The sequence below is a fragment of the Rousettus aegyptiacus genome, unplaced genomic scaffold (assembly GCF_014176215.1).
Source record: "Rousettus aegyptiacus isolate mRouAeg1 unplaced genomic scaffold, mRouAeg1.p scaffold_m13_p_3, whole genome shotgun sequence".
Classification (NCBI taxonomy): domain Eukaryota; kingdom Metazoa; phylum Chordata; class Mammalia; order Chiroptera; family Pteropodidae; genus Rousettus; species Rousettus aegyptiacus.
The window spans coordinates 135894218-135915627 of record NW_023416306.1 but is presented as its reverse complement, the minus strand read 5'-3'; the positions used below and the strand labels follow the sequence as shown (position 1 = coordinate 135915627).

At 43.7% G+C, this 21410-nt stretch overlaps 1 pseudogene; it reads left to right on the top strand.

The window, feature by feature from the left end:
* The first annotated feature begins 8807 nt into the window (after positions 1-8807).
* On the top strand, positions 8808-8926 carry LOC118600703 (annotated as a pseudogene).
* Positions 8927-21410: the final 12484 nt, after the last annotated feature.

The window sequence follows — 21410 nt, the reverse complement described above, 5'->3', positions numbered from 1 at the left end:
ATGTTCAGGAGAGTGTAAGTTGGAATCCATAGGCAGTGAGAAGATATTAAACAGGAACATAACTTGATCAAATTGTCTTAGAACCTTCTGACCACAGTCTGGAGGATAGACTGAAGGAGGGCAAAATATGAGGCAAAGAAATGAGGAAAGCAGCATTGACAATGGCCCAGGTGAGAGGAAACAGGGTGAGAGGGTCTGAACTCGGGCAGTAGCAGTAAGAATGGCACGGAAGGGATGGATCTGAGAGCCATTATGGACCTAGACTGAACAATAAATGGTGGGGTAGGTGCCCATGGAGCATGCGGATGGAGTCAAGGCCTCCGCAGTCCATACAGTGCCCTCATGCACATCAGAAAGGGTTCCTTTCCTTCAAAATACTTTCTGTTGGAAAAGTGTTGTAATAGCCTGATTTATTAGAACCAGAGGTTTTATTGCCATCTGCCAGGAAATTGTCATGTATACAAATTATGTATAATTTGTATACATAATATACAAATTTGGAATCAACAGTTATAATTTTAATTTTTTGTTTTAACTTCAAAACAATACTGGTATCTACAATGCGAGTTGTTTCCTGAGTTGTTTCCTTTCAGTGGCGCTTTTTGCGGTGCATAGCTTGAGCACACTGTAGACCTGGTTAGATACAATGTAATAGGCAGCTAAATGTATAGGTGTGGGGCAGACAAGAGGGTGGATGAGGTCTTATAGATCACCCTAAATGTATAGGTTTAAAAAAGGAAAAAACATTCAAGACAAGACCCTGGGAAACACCAGATTTTAAGGAATAGTTGGAGAAGGGAGAAACAATAAAAGAGAAATCTTGAAAATGTCTTGTGTTCTCCCTTGGCTTCAGGGACAAGCATTTCTCAAATATGCTGATGGTCATACAGCTCCCATTTATGTACTTCATACACTGAATCCTCCAACCTGCCTTTCATGTGCCAAGTTCAGATTGTGTATGTCTTTCCCCAAATCAGCATATTAATACTGCCCGCCAGTCAACAGTTTAGTTGTCTGCAGCACAGTAATGCTTGGACATTTATTTTAATACTTGGTCCTTATTCTAGAATATGAGAGGAGTCCAAATAAAGAATAGGGTTTTTTTTTAATGACAGGAGACTCAGATCTCCAATACAGCTTAGACCAGGTTTGAAATAACTTGTGCTCAGAAAGCAATAAATCTTTAGCTTCAATGGCTGCTCATTGGATTTGGTTTGATTGTGAGTTCACTTGTGAAAAGAAACAAAAAGAATATGAAATGAAGAATACAGAGCCAACGCCGGAAATGAATGTTGACCACAGAGGTCCAATTCATTTTCTGTTTGGGAGTGGAACTCCCCTCCCGTGAGACTTAAGTAGGTTTAACTTTTTTCCTCTGCCCACGTCTGGTTACTTAGTTCCTTTTCTGTCTCTGTCGCCTACCTTTATATACTTCATAGATCTGGCAATTCTCACGATTCCAACTACAAGCTTACTGTAGATGTCCCTTCTTGAGACCGCTGGCTCTGATTCCTCACCTAAGCTTTGGCCTCGCCTCTTCACCTGCCTGCCTGGTATCTTCTTGTGCTTGCAGCATGTCCATGTCTGAGCAAAATCTCTGCCAAACAGACTCTTCTGCCTCACTTTCTAGTTTTACTAATGACATCATCATTCTCTCACCATCTTTCATTCCTTCTGCCTCTACAGAAAATCAGCGTATTGTACACTCCCCCATCAGAGGGACTCACAGTTCTTCCTCCGCTTTCTGATTTTACTGCTACTGCCTCAGGTCAGGCCTCATTACCTCTAATTTATGCTCCTTTAAGTCTCCCACTTCCAATATCTCTCTGTACACATCTGTGCAAACAATGGTGGCAACGCATTCTCCTAACGGAGTTCCAAACTGTTAATCATCCTGCTCAAAAATCTCCCCAGAGCCTGCCAGGTTAAGTAGAAACTCCCATGCTGGTATTCATAGCCCTCTTTTGTGTATCTTGTGTTGCTTCCTTCTTGCATCTTACCAAAGTGGACGGACCTTCCTGGATACAGTGTGCTTTGTTGCACCTGTCTTTGCTTATGATCTTCTCATGTAGCAGGTAATTGTAGCTGTGACTTCTGTCCTCTATCAGACCTTCTCCAACCATCTGCTACAGACCAAATTTCTGTCTAAGAACCAACTGCACTGACTCCTCTGCTCTGTGACCAAGCCCAGCCAAACAGCCTCATGACCCCAGCCACAGTTAGAAGTGTGTGTCACATGACCCAGGTTAACCTTGCGGAACTCTCCTGGATAAGAAGCACTTCCTCTCTTCTGGGATAGCTTAGTGCTAAGGATAAAATAAGCCTTAAGGTGCCCAAGAATAAAAGTCAACATTGAGGAAAACAGAGTCTAGAAGCAAAGAGAGAAATCAGAACATTGTCCTGATGATTCATTTTGAGCCACAGAAACCCGCCATGCCTGAAGCCAGCCACACCCCTTGGACTCTCCAGTTATATAACCTTGTTAACTATGTTCTGCTGGTTTGGGGGTGGGTTCCTTTTCCCCCCACAGTGGAGTAGATCCTAACTGCTAGAGCCTTCAAGCCTTTCTGCCCTTCAAATCCCACTCTCGATCTTAAAAGATCCTTCAACCACTACTTTTCCCAGGAAGTAACCTTTTTTAAGTCTTCATTTTGTCCATCATATCAGCCAAATCATCTTAGCAAGTTGATTTATAAGCTTCCTAGAATATGTTGGTTGCCGATCATACTGCAGAAATCTTAACCTATCAAACCACAAAAGTAAACATTATTAGTCAGAAAGCAAAAGTGAAGAAACAAAAACCCATTGTGGGAGGGATTTGATTTACCCATGTTAACAAAAAAACATATCTACCATCTTTGCACCCAGAAGATGTTCACTCCTCTACCGCTCCACCCCCATCTTGGGATCATTATTTAGAGGGAATAACTCAAGGGTTAAGAAAATGAATTACGTAGAAGAGTGGGTGGATTCAGGAGCGAGACTAACCCCGATGGTTAGAGAGGTGCCTGGAAAGTGGATGGAGAGTAACAACATCTATTAGGAGAGGTTCTTGGGCAGTGAGGTCTGTGATCCAGAGAGTGAGATTAGGAACGGAAGCTGTCATCTAAGAAAGGTCAAACTTCTGTGCTGCTCTTCTCTTGGGATATAGGAAAAGCCCACATTTAGTGTAGTTTTAATTTTTTTACCTCTTTTATTGTAATTCCCTTTAGCTATGACACCTGGGTATGGCCTACATGTAGTGACACAAAGTGAAGAGGCCGGTGTAAGAAACATCCCTGCCCCCATTCGCCCTCTGGGGTGTCCACAGGAAGACAGTAGCATCCTGTGCATGACTACGGGTCTGGAAGGACCAGGGAGAGCTCACCAGATGGACAGCGCAGAGCTGGAAGGGCCCGGGAGAACACCCACGCGGGGCGGGCCACTCAGAGATGCAAGGTAAAACTTCGCCTTTCCCAGTATATTCCAGGAGGGGGCCCTAGAATGGAGACGAAGCTGACCTTCGGGGTACAGATGTTATAAACACAATACCCATTGTAGGACTTAAGATGTAACAGTCCAGAGCAATCGAAGTATTTTAAAAGATTGAAGTGAGACTAATTTTTTTATATCACTAGATTTGAAACTCAATACAATTTATATTCACCTCATGTTATTCCAAATAAATTGGTAAGATAGCTCAAAAAATTAATTGTAATTTCTTGTATTGGGATGTCTAAGGTCCTTATGTTATAACTAAATGGCATCTTGAAACCAAACTGAAAAAAAAATCTAAAATAAGACCATGAATTTCAAGTTTTTCAGAATAATCCCTGCTTCTCACAAGGGCTAATTTATGAAGAATATAAACTGACCGTTCACTTATTTTTTCAACAATAGAGTCCTGGGGTTGATTTTAAAAGCCACTTTGATGATTGACAGATGATTGGCTACAGATGTAGGAGAATTAAATGACCAACCAATAGGAAACAAGATTAAATGTTGGGGTTACATATGAATGGGCTCAGGACTGTCAAAATTGATATGAGTGCTACTTTATGGGATCTCGCTTAATGTGATCAATGTTAACTTAACATAAGACCCAAGTTAGTATTGCCACTTAGCAATTCAGAGCTTTGCGTTTAGATAAAGATCTCTGCCCAGACCTGTGAAATGTGAGCAGATAGTATGGCGTGTACGTGAGTGTGTGTGTGTGTGTGTGTGTGTGTGTGTGTGTGTGTGTGTAAAGAAGGGTGAGGGCTGTAAGTAGGTTTGTAATTAAAGGCTAGAGGAATTCTTCAGCTTTATTTTTTTTAACGACGTCTCTAGAGCACAGGCATAACTTGCCAGATAGTCTTGAAAAATGTAGCCATTATTCTGTAGCAAAAAGAATGGCATTGTTTGCTGTCTTTCCATGAGGACCCCAGCAAGGAGAGTGGGATTCTGTAAAGAGAGTCCAGGACTGTGGCTTGCTCAGCCTCCCCAAGTCGGGAAGAGGATGAACTGGCTCCAGCTTGTGAATCTCTCCAGAAACACTTCTCCCACCACAGGAACATTCCCATGACTCTCTAACTTATTCACGGGTTCCCAGGGCATTTTGCTACCATCAATCCAATCAATGCTAAATATGGACCAGGATTAGGAGAGTGGCCATGTAAACCCCAACCCTCCTCCCCACCACGGTCACCCTGTCCCTCTCTCAATTAAAGATTTGCCTCAGCACCATTTGATAGAAACTCCCTGGACTACACAGAAGCCAGGGGATGAAGGCTGAACTCCTGACTCTGCTTTTGACTAGTTGTGAGTCCTTGGACAAGTCCCTCAGTCTGAGATTTTTTCTTCACCTGTAAGATAGGGATATGATGGTGGTGGTGGAGTTCTGAGGATGCTCAAATGGGAAAATAGATGTGAGAGCCAAATGTCAACTTGAAAGCTGGACGGGAATATGAGTTACTGTGTCTGGTGCTTCCAGTCGACAGAGGTTTCTTCCTTCTTCCCCCTTCTCAGCCAGCAGTGCTCCGTTGGAGAATAAACAGAACCAATTAATTCTCCAGGAGTGCTAGCAGCTCTCTCAGCTCACAGCAGCTGTCTGTAGAAGGACTTCATCTCTGAATGAGCAGGGTCCATAGCTGAAGGTTCACTGCAGGGAGTCCAGAGAAGATGGTGGATCAGGCTTTCTTCCTTTCAGACCCTAGTTGATATGGGGCCAAGTCTTATCAGTCTTCTCCTTCACAGAAGATACCCAGAGGCCTCTAGAATCGCCATGTCTCCTCGGTTGTGTTCAACGGGACAGGCCCTGTGATAGGCGCTGGGGACAGTAGCGAGGTGCGAATTGTGTCATGTAAAGGAGCCAGTTGCTAAAAGGAGTGAGTACTGTAGGACGGAGCCCAGGACAGAGCCAAGCATTTTTAAAATTATCATTACTGCTACTTCCGCTGCCACTGTTCCTGCCGCTGCCGCTATCATTTCTGGAGCATCGAAGAGTGGCCTGTTTTTGCAAATGTATTTACTTTGGCTCCTCGAAACTATCAGATGAAAGTATTCCTCAGCTCAACGTGTCTTCTTTCGTTGTTTCAAGAAGAGTTTTGGGTTGCGGGTCTTCCCAGGCAGGCTATAAAGGCCGCTTTGGTTTGTGGAAGCTCCAAGGCCTCAGTGAAAGCAGCCCAGCCCGTGCGAAGCCCTGCCGTGGAGACTGAGGTGGGCGCTGGACGCTGGGCGGGCAGGGGTGCCAAGGCCCTTCAGGGCCTGGCGCATGGATGGCCAGGGCTCTCTCTCCAGAGCTAAACCTCAGGAGAAGGCTTAGCTGCAGTGATGTTTCCTCTCTGCTGCCAGCTTTGCTCAGAGGAGGAAGCGCTGTGGCTGCCTGGGAGGGCGGGGTCCTGAAGGTGGAGGAGGATGCGGTGCGGGGTGTGGAAAATCACCCCGAGATCGCTGCGCACACTCCTTGTCACCCTCCTTTTACAGCTGGGGAAACCGCGGGCGCAGCGCCAGGGAAAGCCAGGGCCGGGTCCGCGTGTCAGTCCTCCAGACGCCGAGGAAGTCCGCGCACCCTACGCCGGTTCACGCTCTGTTCGCGTCGTCCATTGCGCCGAGCACATTTGTCCACTGATGCCTTCCTCCTTCCAAGGATGCCGTCCTTTCCAACAAAAGAGGTCCCCAAATGCTTATTACATGCGCTCATTTTATGTGAGCCCCCAGTGGTGGCACAGTGGTTACGTTCCCCTTTGGTCCTCGCCCCTCACTCTGACTTTATTGACTGGCACCCAAGTAAGCACTGGGCAGGAACAAGGTGTTCATCTAGTTCAGGGGCCTCTCTGGATGCCCGCATTTGAAAAGATGCTGTCCTGTGCGTTCACAATATGGCTCTGGTGACATTTTTCACATTTCTGTCTTATCCTGGTAACTCCACGCCCCCCTCAAAGATAAGAGCAGTGTCTTCTTTGCATCCTGTGTGATCCTTGCACTTATCTCTCAAGGAGTATTCCATTACGCAGTGTCTTTTCTTGAGCACCTGCGATGTGTAGGGTAGGTCCTGTAGAGCAGGGGGTCCCCAACCATCTCCAGCCCGTGGATGGGTACCGGTCTGTGGCCTCTTAGGAACCGGGCTGCACAGCAGGAGGTGAGCAGTGGGCAAGTGAGCAAAGCTTCATCTGTATTTGCAGCCGCTCCCCAGCGCTAGCATCACCGCCTCAGCTCTACCTCTGATCATCAGGCATGAGATTCTCATAGGAGCACCCGTCCCAGGTACCAAAAAGGTTGGGGACCTCAGCTGTAGGGAATACAGAAATGAGTAGATGTGAATGAAAAGTGAGGCAATCGAGTGGAGAAAGTGAGAGCGGCAGCTTATGTCACAGAGTCTGGTGGGAATGAGGAGAGTCGCGGTTGAGAGAAGGCTTGCAGAAAAGGCATGGAAGTGGAGAGAGCTGGCTGAAGGCAAGGAGAGGTGGTTACTGCAGGGAGGAGTAGGTAATCCATGCAATGAGGTGTGGAGGAGCCCAGAAAGATGAATTGAGATCCAGAGCACAGGCAGATAAATTGATTCAGGAAAAAAGGAGGGTCACCTCTTCAAAAAGACTAATGGGAGGGAGGGAGAAAGATGTAGCTAAATTTGGACACAGGTGTGGAGGAGGAAGTTTACCACTAATGTCCTTGAATGAAGGAGGGGACTTGGGTCTCGACATTAAGGAGCTTATGATTCAAACAATTCATTGCTAGGGTGACTTGGAAGTGGAATTTGTGACAGAAATGGCCATGTGGCCGTCCTGATTGGGGGAGAGTCAGGACAAGAGGAGAGAAAGAAATACAAAGGTGGGAAACGGGAGTTATCTCTAGGGTTATCTTGCCCTCCCTCCCCCACCCTCAGTCCATGTACCAGGATCTGGAGTCTCCCAGGGGAGCTCTTCACCCAGCTGGCCTTCCCTAGGTTTGGAAGTCCTCCACCTTTCCTCCCTGAGAATGATCCTTGTGCTACCTGTCAACTCATTGCTGCTGTTGTGTCAGTAGGTGCTCATGGTTTGGGTGCTTTTCTCTCTCAGATAGCAGTGTGATATTCATGGGGGGTGGGAAGACCCATTAGTGTTTGGTCACACAGGCTTTTTACATCAGCTCTGGATCAAGTTGCCCAATTGTTAATTCTCAGAGAAATAGTGCCACAAAGTGTCAATTCCCTATATGGCCAATCTGTCAAATTTACCAAAATAAGAAGTTTACTGAAAGATTTTCTTCAAGGAGTACTTATGCATATGAGTATGAATATATTCATGCATATATTTTCTCAAATCCAGCCGGTGAATATAAATATATTCTTCATGTACAGTCAATGATTCTGTGGTGGTTCAGAACAAGCCACCCCAAGATGTGGTATGTAGATTTTGAGCTAAAAACAACTTTAGCTTTAAGCACAAAGGAAACTTCCACTCTTCCCTTGACTACCTGGAAGACCTTGAATTAGGGGCCTTGCCCATAATAAGTGATGATAAGAGATGACCTCTTTTGACCTCTCTACAGGACAAGACAAACTTCTATTTACTAAGAATATGTTCTTCTCATCATCCTGCAATGACCTTTTAAAGCTCCCAAGGCACCTTACTTCATCCCTAGCTCAGGATGTCTTGTATATCCCTGTTCCCTTTCTATTTCTGAACCTCTCATGCACGTGGGATCTCCGACTCTCTCTTGTATGTGAGGTTCCCATAAATATGTATGCATTAAATTTGGTGATTTTCACTTGCTAATCTGTCTCATGTCTATTTTATTATTAGACCAACCAGAGGAACCTCAAGGGCAGAGGAAAGTTTGTTCCTCTCCCACAATTTTGAAGATGTCTGAGAAATAAGAATGTTTTTATTGCGATAATAGTGTGTGTGTGTGTGTGTGTGTGTGTGTGTGTGTATAAAATTGTTATGGGCTGAACTGTGTCCCTCCAAAATTTACATGTTAAAGTCCTAACCCCCCTACCCCAGGTGTGATGTGCTTGGAGACAGTGTCTTTAAGGAGTTAATTAAGTTAAAAGCAGTCATTAGAGTGGACCTTAATCCCATATGACTGGTGTCTTTATAAGGAAATTAGAACACAGACAGACACAAAGGGAGGGTGATGTGAAAACACAGGGAGAAAGCGGCCATCTAACCAACCCTGCCGACACCTTCATTGCAGACTTCCGGCACCCATTACTCTGAGAAAATAAATTTCTGTTGTTGAAGCCACTCAGATTTCGTTATAGCAGCCCCAGCAAATTTACACAACAGTCTTACAGCTTTGTTTCTAAATATGAGATGTATTTCATCAGTATTTTAAGGAATGTTGGATTTGTCAACAGGTCTGCATTGGTCTATGGCCATGCCACCCTGAACAAGCCTGATCTTGTCTTATCTCGGAAGCTAAGCAGGGTCGGGCCTGGTTAGTACTTGGATGGGAGATCACCTAGGAAGACCAGCTGCTGTAGGTGTAAAAAATAAAAAAAATAAGGAATCGTAAGCTGACAAGTCCTTGCAATCTGTGAGGCCAACCACGGGTTGCCTTGCCTAAAAAAAAAAAAAAAGAGTTTTGCATTGTAGAGTAACTTAGATTTCTTATAAATATATTCAAGAAGATATTCATTAAACATATTAAAAGACTTAACATAAAAAATTTGTTCCAATTAATTGACTCTTTTCAGGGAAAATATTTCTTAAAACCATATTCAATAAATGTGGCAGATTAGTCATTGATTTCCAGATAATCTGGCTGCTCCCCCTGTTCACACATGCTTAGGCTTTCCCCCTGTGCAAAGGGGCTGGTGGACACAGGGGGTCTAGAGTAGAAGTTCTCACTGTACTCTTCAAGTGTACACCAGGCACGATGCTAGATGCCTCACCAAAAGTGATTTTTCTGAATTCTCACAACAGGCTTCGGAGGTAAATAGGTATCCTATGGTACACACAAGAAAATAAGAAGTTAAAGCACTTAAATAATTACCCATAGTCACAGAGCTAATCATTAGGGAGAACATTCCCTAGTTCTAAGAGACCTAGATATAAGTCCCAGCTCTGCTGCATCTCAGCTGTGTGACCTAAGACAAGTGGTTTAACTTCTCTATACCTCAGCTTCTTCCTTTAGAAAATGGGGACAGGATGCTGTTCACCACATGGGGTTGTTGGATTAATGAAATAATAAGTGTGCTTGGCACAGAGACTGGCATAAAGCCCTCAAATGTTAGCTCTTACTATTAATTTAGGAAATGTGACAAACAAATATTACACCAGACATTATATAGCAGTATTTGCAAAGTGCTTTAGGCTGAGAGAAGTTAAGGGACTCCGTAGTCACCCACCTCGAGTTTTGGTTCTCTTAAGGCCTTCAAATGATTGGCGAAGCCCACTCATATCAGGGACGACAATCCGCTTTAATCAATTTAAATGTTCATTTCATCCAAGAACATCCCTAAAGAGCCATTCAAAATGTTTGACCAAATATCTGGGCACCACGGCCCAGCCACATTGGCACAAAAAGTTAACCGGTAAGGTGTCTTTGCCCAGCTACATCAAGAATTTTCTGAACACTTATGCATGGCCTGACCCTAACCTTTGCTGCCCAAATGCCCCGGAAAGGAGAAAAAGGGCTGCAGTATAAGGTTGAGTCTTTAAACCCTACTCTCCCATTCTTTCTCTTTGGAAGAAAAATGCGTTAATGAAACAATTTACTTAGTTTCATTTTCAGTCTGTTTACTTGTACCAGGCTGGTGCGGTCGTAAGTGAACTTCTTTTTTTTTTGTCATATCTTTCGACAATGGTTGTAATGTCTTAATTAATATTTATTAACTATAAGCTAGCCTGCAACTTGAATCAGGAAAAATATATTTTATAATCTTCTCTTTAATTATAGTGCTTGCTTAAGACTTGCTAAACATTGCCCATTTTATAAAAATCAATTTTATTGAGATAGAACTGATGACTTCAAAAATAGATTTTTAAAACGCTTTATAACTACATAGAAATGGTATAAAACTAAAAGTTAAATTCTGCATAAACTGAAATATCCCCATTGGGGAAAGAACGCACTTTGGAGACTGGTCTAAATTACAGGGGTGAAAATCAACCTCTTAAGTGTTAAAATTGTTAAACAAGAATCATAAGGCGACAGCTTTGTGGGCAGTATTAAGATTACTGTAATTGTTAGGTAAGCTTGCGGAGGTCAGTAAGTAGAAATTGTCACCTAGTAAACCATGCAAATAATAATACTATATAGGAATACTCAGCTGGACAGATAGCTGAAGCATGTCAAAGGAAGGGCTCTAATAAAAACTAAACACCTTATAAATTATATGATACTCTAAGATTTTAAAAGATCTTTTATTTACATTAATCTTGTTTGATTTGATCTTTACAAAGCACCCCATGCTGCAGGGAGGCCAGATGTTATTCTTCTCATTGAGACTCAGAGAGGTTCTAGGGTTCATGGCTGTAAAGCAGTAGGGAATGGACCAGACCCAGATCATCTTTCTTTTGCATCATAATCAGCCCAGTGTCATTGCTAAATGCCTGGGACTCACAGCCAAGGGACAGGCATAGGTGCAGGAGAAAGATGGACAAAAGCAAATTATGGCCATTCTTGCTATGTGGCCCACCCCAAAGAAAGGCAGTCAGTGCACAATAATGCTGTCTATTTTGAAGTAGAGATTTTGCATTGTCTAAATGTACAGGCCTGCCCAGAACTGGTAAAGGCAGAAGAAAAACGGGATAAGCACTTGAACAAATTTTACAGATGACTGCCTTTCTTGCCAACAAAAAAGGCTCTCAAACCTTGAGGAATGGAAGTGGAGGAGGGTGAGGGAAGGTTCTCTCCCTGAGAAGACGGAGTCACACCATCACAGCTGTGAAAAATGAATCATGTCTTTTCTATCGAATCTTTGCAGATTTTCTGGGAAACTTGTCATTGAGGGTACAATAGAGATGACTGTCCTTTTTGGAGGCTTAGCATTTTCTGGAGGGAGCAGTGTACATCAATTGGGGGGTCAAATGAAAAATTAAAATGAAAATTAAAGGTGTGTGAAACGGCTTTTGTAGGCTGTGTTCACCTTTTCATGTGAGATCAGCACAGCCAGCCTAGCCGAAAGAGAAAATGTCAGATTTGGTTGCAAAAGTATTAAGAAATAACAATCTTAGTCCCGCCTTTCAAGCTAGGAGCAACTCTTCTATTCGAATTAGTTGTAAAGAGCATCTGTATGACACCTCTCTGTTTACAAGGCACTCCCATGGGCACCATTACATTTATACTGCACTAAAGCAGATTCATGGGTCTTCGAGATGAGCTAGCTTAAGGCTGCAGCCAAAGGCACACGTTGATGGTCTCCTAGCTCAGTGCCCACGCCCTCTCCACTTTATCATGAAGTGGACTTACTTAGTCTGTAGATATGGGCAGAGTGGCTGATGTGATTATTGTCTCCTTATTTAGAAGGTGACCAACCATCATGTTCTGCCTGGGACTGGAGGATGTCCCTGGACAGGGGAGAGTCCTGGGCAAATGGAGACAATTAGTCACCCTACTTATTATGTTTCTAGAAGTCCTCGCGGGGAATTCTTCAAGAGTTACATTGAAGGCTAAAATTTTTTAAAAGGACACAGCTATATACACATGTGATTTACAAAGAGTTTCCTTCTCCTAGAGCAATATTTTCAGGCATTTTAAATTTTGACATTTTGCTAGTCTCCTAAGACTGTCATTTTGATTATTTTTTCCTTTCTTATCTCTTCTTACTTCCTCAAACTATTGTCTCAAACCCCCAAGAGGTAATAGAAGGATGAAAACAGGAGAAAGAAAGAAAGAAAGAAAGAAAGAAAGAAAGAAAGAAAGAAAGAAAGAAAGAAAGAAAGAAAGAAAGAAAGAAAGAAAGAAAGACGTTGGCTCCTATTTTTAGAGTGCAGTCTTGGTTGCAGGATGTTGAGGGCTGATCTGTAGAAGTAATTCTCAAACTTGAATATTGTGGTACACAATATTCCTGCCTCTTGGTACTTATGATCTTGTGTAGTCTGGATTTGGATTTGTCTTGGGGAGTCTCCCTTCCCACATTCCCACCCCTATCCCTAGCTCTAGGAAAAGCCAGCAGCCATGTGATGAGGAACCGATGTTCCAGCTAATAGCCAGTGAGGACCTACTAAAGGCCACATGAGTGAGAGTGGGAGCAGAGTCTCTGGCACCGGTGGAGTTGTGAGATGACTGCTGCCTGAACCAGTATCTTGATTGCAGCATCATGGGAGACCCTGAGCCAGAATCACAAAGCTAAATCAATCTCAAATTCCTGACCCATACAAACTGTGAGATACTAAATGTTGTTTGTTTTCAGCCTCTGTGTTTTAGGGTAATTTATTCAGAAGCAACAGATAACTAATACAAATGTGCATCAGAATCACCTAGATAACAGTGTGATAAAATGTGTATTTCTGGGTCCCGCCCCTGGAGATTTTATTCAGTAGATGTGGCCTGAAGTCTTTACCTTTCCCCCGAGAATCCCAGGAGAAAGAACTGCACAGGTTTCTGCTTGAGAGCACACAGTGCGAATAACACTCCCTAGGAAGGCCTAGCAGGAGAGAAGACTTCAAGGAGGTACTGGTAAAATACAGGACACCCAGTTATATTTGAATTTAACAGAAAATGTTTTGATATAAGTATGTCTCATGCAGTATTTGGGACATAATTATACTGAAACATTATTTTTGTCGTAAAGTCAGATTTAACTGGGTGTTCTATGTTTCTACTGGCTAAACGCCACCCAGAGGGAAGGCCCAACTGGATGTGAAGTGGTGCCTCCCCTGCCAGATGGCAGGATTTTCATCCCTGAGGGGTTGATGATGGGCCTGGCTCCCTCTCCACCCTATAGGCAGGCCACAGACTAAGCGCCCTTGGGCTGTTTCGTTGGATGGTTTTGGGGGAGCTACTCCAGAAGTCCTCCCACTCAGCCCAGTCTGTGTGGAAGCTGCTACGTGGTGGGCGGCACCCATGACACTGAGAACTTGCTCCTTTGGGTGCCATTGGCAATCAACCTTTTCCAGAGCAGTGAATGAATGCGTCTTCTCCCACATCCCTCCAGGAACTCAGACGATTGCAGCTGCCCATAATAAATGTGTGCATTTCTTATTCTGAGATTGTCTCTCTAATGAGTTCTATTTATTACAGCTCTCAGCCCTGTGAAGAGAAAGAAAGTTCCAGAGACATTCCTTAATGACTGAGGCTTTAAGAACTCAGGGTTTCACTTCTTTTTTATATGATTTCTTGTCACAGGGAACAGTCTTAATTTTGATATGTTTATTTTCAGAGGGGGTGGGGGGGGCGCAGGGAAGACTGGGTAGACCAGAATGCTTACAACAGGGATGGAAGATAATGATTCAGAAAATGAGCAGCTGCAGTAGAATCAGAGACTTAGATATGTGCATTGAAACCAGACATGGAAAATGAGGTCATATTCTACGCTCTGGTTCAGCCTTGCCTCATGGCCTGATGCAAGCTGAAAACCTGCCGGAGGGGAACTCAGCCGAATCTCTCTGAGTTGAACAGTGGAGGGGGCTGAGTTTTGATAGGAAGGGTGGAGGCTTGGAATTAAATGTACAGCATCTCTATCTGCCCTGACAGCTCTCAAGGGCTCTAGGGGAACTCCTTGGTGCTGCTTCATAAAACCAGCATGGCTAAAACGAAACAAATTCAGCAAGTAGAAATCCAAGGATGTTGGTGCCGTTTCACACCTTGCATGTCAGGAAGAATCCCATAGGGATTGCCTAGTTCCTGGCCCCCACCCCAAATGTAGCTGACCTGGAAGGCTTAAGAATACAATGGATTTGTTGGTCAGGTGGATGGGGAGCATGGCAGAGGGAATGCAGTTAGCATTAGAAGGATGGCTAGGTGGAGGGCCAGAGGAGGGAGGGAGCAATTAAGGGGATCGTTTTATGAACTATATATAGATATAGAACTATATCTGACCAATGTACTATATACTTGAAACTAATTTAAATATATTTTAAAAATTTTTTTTAATAAATAAATTTAAAGAAAAAAAGAATACGGTGGATCTAGATTTATAGACTGGTATAGAACTGGAAGGGGCCTCAGTGACCCAGTCCAGGTTTCCCTTTTAAAGAAAAGAATCTAGACTCCCACTTTGGCCTCTCTGGGTATCTGAAAACGACAGCTACCTGAAAGGTTTACTGTGAGCATTAAGTGCAATGATGTATATAAAGCGTTTGACACTTAGCACTCAATAAATGGGGGCTGCTGTTATTATTTCACTACGTGTGTGTGTGGTGTGAATGTTGGGGTCAGAGGGGAGTGTTTTAGTGTAGTACAAACAGAAAACAAAAAGAGTGCAGCTTCCTGAGACAGGGTTCATATCTGCTTAGAGAGTTTGGGACTGGAAAGAACTACTAGACCATTTAATTCAATTCCTTTGTTTTAGAGATGATGAAACTCAGGTCCAGATGGGTAAGGGCTTGCTCAGGATGCCACAGCTACCTCCTTTTCTGGATTCTCATATCCAGCCTACACAGTTGGGAAACTTATATGTTTAGCCCAGAAACTCCACTGAGATAGTGTCTCGTTTCTGCAGCAGCCAATGGGAGTTTCTAATGCACCAACCCAAGAGCTCTGTTGGATCCTTTCAGAAACTGCCTCCAGCACCGCCACCAGCACCGCCGCCAGCACCACCGCCACGGTGGCCACCTAAACTTCATATAAATGAATAAAAGCGCTACATTCTCAACTCCTGAGAGAAGTGCTAATAATTAAGTACAAAGGCAAATCTGGGTTTGAAATTAATGACTGTGGATTTCAAAATGATTTTGAGATAAAATGAATAGTTTATATTAATTCATATCGCAATAGATACCATTGCTTAGGAAAAGCATCTCTGTTGAACTTAGGAGGCAAAGATCATGTCTGTTACTTAATTTATGGCTTCAGAGAGCTTGAAGAGCAAAGGCACAATGAGGAGGTTGAAGATTTTAATGCTTACTGTGCAGAAATGTGACTGATTTTCTGAAAAGATTGGCTTTTAAGGATGTAAAAGCATTGGTTAAGTACTCGGTATGTATTTTACCTATATATATCTGTTTAATCTTCATGATGACTGTAGTAGCTAGGTGCTAGAATTATGCCCATTTTACAGATGAGAAAACTAAGATGAGAGAGCACCAGACTTGGTATTATAGATTTTTTTTTAAAGGACATTTACATGAACCCACCCCCAAGAACCCCCCAATACCAGCTTAAAGGGAACAGGATATTTCAGTGAGGAGGGTACAGAAGGGAAGAAACGGCAGCAAATCTATTCCATTTTTTCCTGAGGTCATAATGAGGAACCTGGTGTCTTAAGCTCCTTCCTCCTTCTCATTATGTGTCAGTGGTGAGGGCACTGTGGCTTCTTAGAACAAGTTAAATTATACAATGAGTCTTCAGAAATCTACAACAAACTCACTAGCAAGTAAATACATGAAGAAGAGGAACTTACTGGTAATTTATTTTGGATAAATGAATGAGTGCTTTGATGCCCTTTTTATACACACAAAAAATACTACACATCGCACATGCTCTATATTCACTTCTCTTTCCTTTGTTTTTTCACTCAACATATCTTATTCCACATTCCATATGCAATATTATCACACAGATTTGCTTCATTCTTTCTCATGACTTCATAGAATTCCATTGTTTTCATGTTATCAGAATTTAACCGTCATCTATTAAAGAACACTTTAATTGGGTCTAGTCTAGTGTTCTTACAAATAATACTGAAATAAATATTTACACACATGTGTCTGTATTTTTTTTTTTTCGGCTTGGTTTTGTTGTTGTTATTATTACTGTCATTATTATTCATGGAGGAAAAGTCCATAGAAGTGAAGCTGTTAGGTCAAAGGATATTTGTATTTTAAATTTTAACTGATATTTCCAAATTATCTTACAGAGAGATTGCATCAACTTGCTCTAAGTAAGAAGGAATTTTAAGTGCAGAATCTGGCGCCCTTGTTATCTGACTAGATTTTCACATAAAATACAGCTTTGTTGTGTGGCATAACAGATAAGTCAGATGATGACGAATATAAGAAATGGAATGCATGCATTTGTTAAAATATTTGACTTGCTTGGTGGGAGGGAGAGCGGGAGCCTGAGGGACTCCTGGCGGCAACACTCTGATGGTAAAGGAGAAGGATCAAGTGTGATTTTCATGTCCGGTAACTGGCAAATGGTCCCTTGTGCAGGATGTTTACCATATTTCATTGGGACCTTCTAACACCATACTCATCTGATCTATACCCATGTTGGTAAAGGGAACACCTATGATTCAAATGTGTATACTTTCTTGATTATGTCAGATAAGCACATGGAACTCATCTTTATAAAATCTACCTTTCCCTCTGAAATGTATATCTTAAGAAGTGCATTCCTGGACCAGGTTGAGCTAAAGTTACTTGACTCTGTTCATCCAAGTCACCCAAGAATCCAGCAATTCCTTTGACTTGTGGCTTCTACAGACTCCCACGTCGGCTGGAGACCACAAGGAACCCATGGAAAACTAAGCACCCACCTGAAGGTAACAGCACCAACACCAGTCTTTGGCTGCTTTGGTTACAGGTTTTCATCCATTTTTGAGTTGACAAGAGCAAGGAAACTGGTATTAGAACCCACTACTTCTGCTTTCATTGTACATCAAAGTGTGTCTGTTGATTCTCTGGATTGCTAAGTCTCGGAAATAGACTTATTTTATTCCACAGTGTATTATCAAGCAGGCTTCTTCCTGAGCTAGGGCTGGAAGCAAACAAATATCACTCTTTTCACATTTACTCAGTTCCTCCCAGAGGCCAAGTTGCCTGGAATATACAAGGTTCCCTGTGTTTATAAAACCAGAGCTGAAGGATGGCTGGCATGATGCTAGGTCTCAGTTAGGCAACTAGTCTCAGGTAAGGGCCTCCACGGCTCCTACTTTCTTGAAGGCAGTAGGGTTAGTCATGACTCCTGACAGCAGCTGATCCCAACAGAAGGGGAGGATGTTTAGAGTGGGAGGAGTAGCCCTGGTTAGCTCTGTGAGCCTGGGCAAGTCACTCAGCCTCCCTGCACCTGAGCTTCCTCCTTTATGCAACAGCACAGAAATATCACAGCTTTGAGGCCGAGCGCTAGTGAGCACACGTGAAAGCACTTTGTATAATGCAGCGCTCTGAAGAGAGATCAGTGCTGTGTGCCAGGCCCACCACGTTTGCCCTGAGGGAAGTGGACTTAGGTCAGGTCATTCCTCTGCTCGGAATCCACATTCAGGAGGGCAGCTGTTAGAAAGTGAGAGTTGTTGCCCATCTGTAGTGGGTTGAATTGTGCACCCCCACCCCCGCCCCCCGAAAAAAAAAAAAAAAAAAAAAAAGAAGAAAAGAAAAGATAGTCCAGATCCTAATCCCCAGTACCTGTGGTGGTGACCTAATCTGGAAACAGAATTCCTGGAGATATGATTAAGTGAAGGACCTTGAAATGAGATCATCCTGGAATTAGGGTGGGCCTTAAATCCAATGGCTGGTGTCCTTATCAGACAAAGGAGAGAGAGATCAGAGACACAGGGAGACAGAGGGAGCCTGGAGCCATGTGTGTCTGTAGGCCAAGGAGCTCCCAGGGTTGCCAGCAGCCACTAGAAGCCCCGGCAGAGACATGGAATGGGTTCTCCCTCAGGTCTTCCAGAAGAAACCAACCCTAATAATAAACCTTGACTTTGGACATCTGTCCTCCAGAATGGTGAAAGTGAATTTCTGTAGTTTTAATCTGTGGTAATTTGTGATAGCAGCCCTAGGAAATTAATACACCATTCAAGCTGGCAAGAGGGCTCGCTGGTCTGCTGGTCACCTCAGCCGTTCACCCTGGCGCATCTTCCTTCGCTGTCAACACCCCCTTCAGCAGTTTTGGTGCACAGCTGCTGAGTAGCAGCATCATGTTTTGATGATGATGCTCCCTTCTCAGAAGCTTGCTCTGGGCCCCACTACACGTGGAAACACCAAGAGCTCAGAACGACGGTTCACAAAGTCGCCGCTCACTGGGGTTACCTGGGAGCTTCTGAAAACCCCATGGCCAGGCTGTAACCCACACCTACTAAACCAGAGTCTCCCAGGGTGAGACCTGAACAGCAGTAATTTTTTTTGTTGTTGACATTCCTCGGGTCATTTTATTATGCAATCAAATTGAAAGCCAGTAGTTTAGAGGCACTTCCTCCCCAGCAGCCAAATAGGAAGAAGCTGGGAGACTGTGAGATGCCCTGGCTGGGCTTGGGGCCCAACCTCTGCAGCCAGGCCCGGTGTCTCACCAGGAGTGGGTGAAAGAAGACAGAAACTGGGATCCTAAGGAGGCATTAGCTCCCTGTGGCCATGGCCTAAGGGCTCCATCCGGGGCCGTAGCAAGGGAGTGCGGCTGCAGCTGGGCTCACAAAGGCACGGGTACAAAGCCCTTTTACTTTACTCGTTTTATGAATTTGATCAGATTGCCTAACTTCCCTTTCCTCTCCTTTCCTTATTTATCAAGTGGGGATAATAAAAATACCTACCTCAAAGCAAAGCTGTGAAAGATTAAAGGAGACAAAGTATGTGAAGTGCCTGGCTCAGGTGCTCCAAACGGCAGACACTGAGGCAGACACTGAGGAAATGCTCGCTGCCCTTCTGCACCCACCCCCCCAGGCATCTGCTTCCTTCTCACTCTCTAGTCTTAACCAGGAGAATCAGGCAGGCACGCTTGTCCCTTTCTTTCTAATTTCATCCCCAGAGTTCGGGACCTGACATTCTAATCACACTAGTTTTACTATTAAAAGAGACCCTTAGGGCTCCCTTTTTTTGTTTGAATGTTCTTCTGAGATTTCTTTTCAATATACATATCTATCCCCCTTGCTAGATATTTTATGCCTCTTTCTCCACTTTGCTTTTTTCCCCTTAACTATGTATCTTGAAGGTTACGTCAGAGCAGTACACAGAAATATTATTTTTATTTCTTCGTGGAGCTGCAGAACATCCCACTGTGTGTGTGGATATGCCACAGTTTATGCAGCCGGGCTCCTACTGATAGGTATTGTGGCTGTTCCTCGTCCTTTGCTATTACGACAGAGCAGCAATGAACTTTTTCGTATTTTGCCACCATGCCTTTGGGAAATGTTCCTCGGGCAATCCCCTGCTGCTGTCCCCCTCACCGTGACTGCTCTGCAGGCCCCTCAGCCTGGTGTGAGACACCGGAATGCTAACTCCGGCCTCCGCACTGCCTTTTCAGACCCTGCTTCATTTTTGTCCCCAAATCTCCTACTGAGGACCTGAATTCATAACCTGAACTCTAGTTGTGAAGCAATCTGAGAAGACAGTTTTCAACTTTCTTGTCTCTATCACACGGGAAAGCCCACTGAAGCAAGTAGGAGCGCCAACCGCCCCACCAGCTCACGACCTAATTCCTATGTTTTACAGATGAGAAAGTCGAGGCTTGGGAGCGGTAGATTATTTGCTGAAGATCGGATCACGTAACTGATCCATGACTAACAGCCCCGGCTTTTGCCCCTTCGCCGTCTGTGCAGTTTAAAAAAAAATTTTAACTTTCTATTTTCAAATAATGTTGGACTTACAGAAAACTTGAAAAGATAATACAGAGTGTTCCCATATATCCTTCGCCCAGCCTCTCCAATGTTAACCTTTTTAAAAAAGTGTTGCTCATGCAATTCACCCTTGTGGGCCGGGGTTGCACTGACACAAATACCTTAGGAAGGTAGAAGCCGTTCCATACGCCGTGAACTTGTTATTTTCTCTATAAAACAAAACAAAACAAAATCCTCAAGGCCTCCTTTTGGATGTATTATAATCATTTAGTAACTGTTATGGGCTGAATTGTGCCCTCCCCCCCCCCCCATCCCAACAATTCATATGCTGGGATCCTAACTCCCAGCACCTTAGAATGTGACCAGTTTGGAGGTAAGATCTTTAAAAAGACAATTAAGTTAAAATGAGTCATTAGGGTGGACCCTAATCCAATAAGAAAAGAAGATTTGGACATGGCCGGGCAAAGAGGGGGCAGCCACCTACAAGCCAGGGAGAGAGGCCTCAGAAGAAACCACCCTGCAGACACCTTGATCTCAGACTTCCAGCCTCCGGAATTGGGAGAAAATAAATTTCTGTGGTGTAAGCCACCCAGTATCTGACATTTTGTTAAGGCAACCCTAAGCAAGCTAATACAGTAAACTAATACAGTAACTAAGAACTGGTAAGATAAAGGAAATATGTTTTGGTAGAAGAATAATTTGTTCTCTGGTGAGTTGCTTCTCCAGCTACCTTACCTCCCGATGCTTCTGCCAAGCTAGACTCTTTCTGGCATCTTCCCCTATGAGGGAATCTCTCTCAGAAAAGTGCTTTCTGCATCTTGCGCAGTTTGGAAGTCTCTGGAGTGGTGAACTGGCTGCAGCTTCAAGTGGTGACAGAAAAGCAATGGGAGCACCTTTCGCCTTATTGGACACTCAGGGACGATTGTCACTTACTTTTCTATCCTGCCCTCTTGGGGAACTGTGCCAATCTTGCCCTAAATGTATCCCCTTCACGCCCCACTCTATCGTCATGGGAAGTAAATGTGGCTTGCAAAATGCATTTGTAATGATTGAGATCTGTATCTAAAAGTATTTTCCATCTTTGCTGCGTCATTAAGTCTTTAAATTCTTCGATATTTCAATGATTTTTATAGTCCAGTGATGTGTAGATTTGTTCACGTTTTCATTCTCTCCATGCTCCCTTGCCCATAAGATGCTCCAGCAAGAGCTCACCACAGGGAAATTTAACACATGGCGCTGCTCTAAATGGTCCTTTCTTGGCAGCCCGCCTCCTGCGTTGGCAGCGATTAGAGCAGAGGCGCATCACACCCAGGCTGAGGTTCTAAAGACACTGAGAATGGTACAAATTACTCTTGAAAATTCTCTCAGAAGTTGC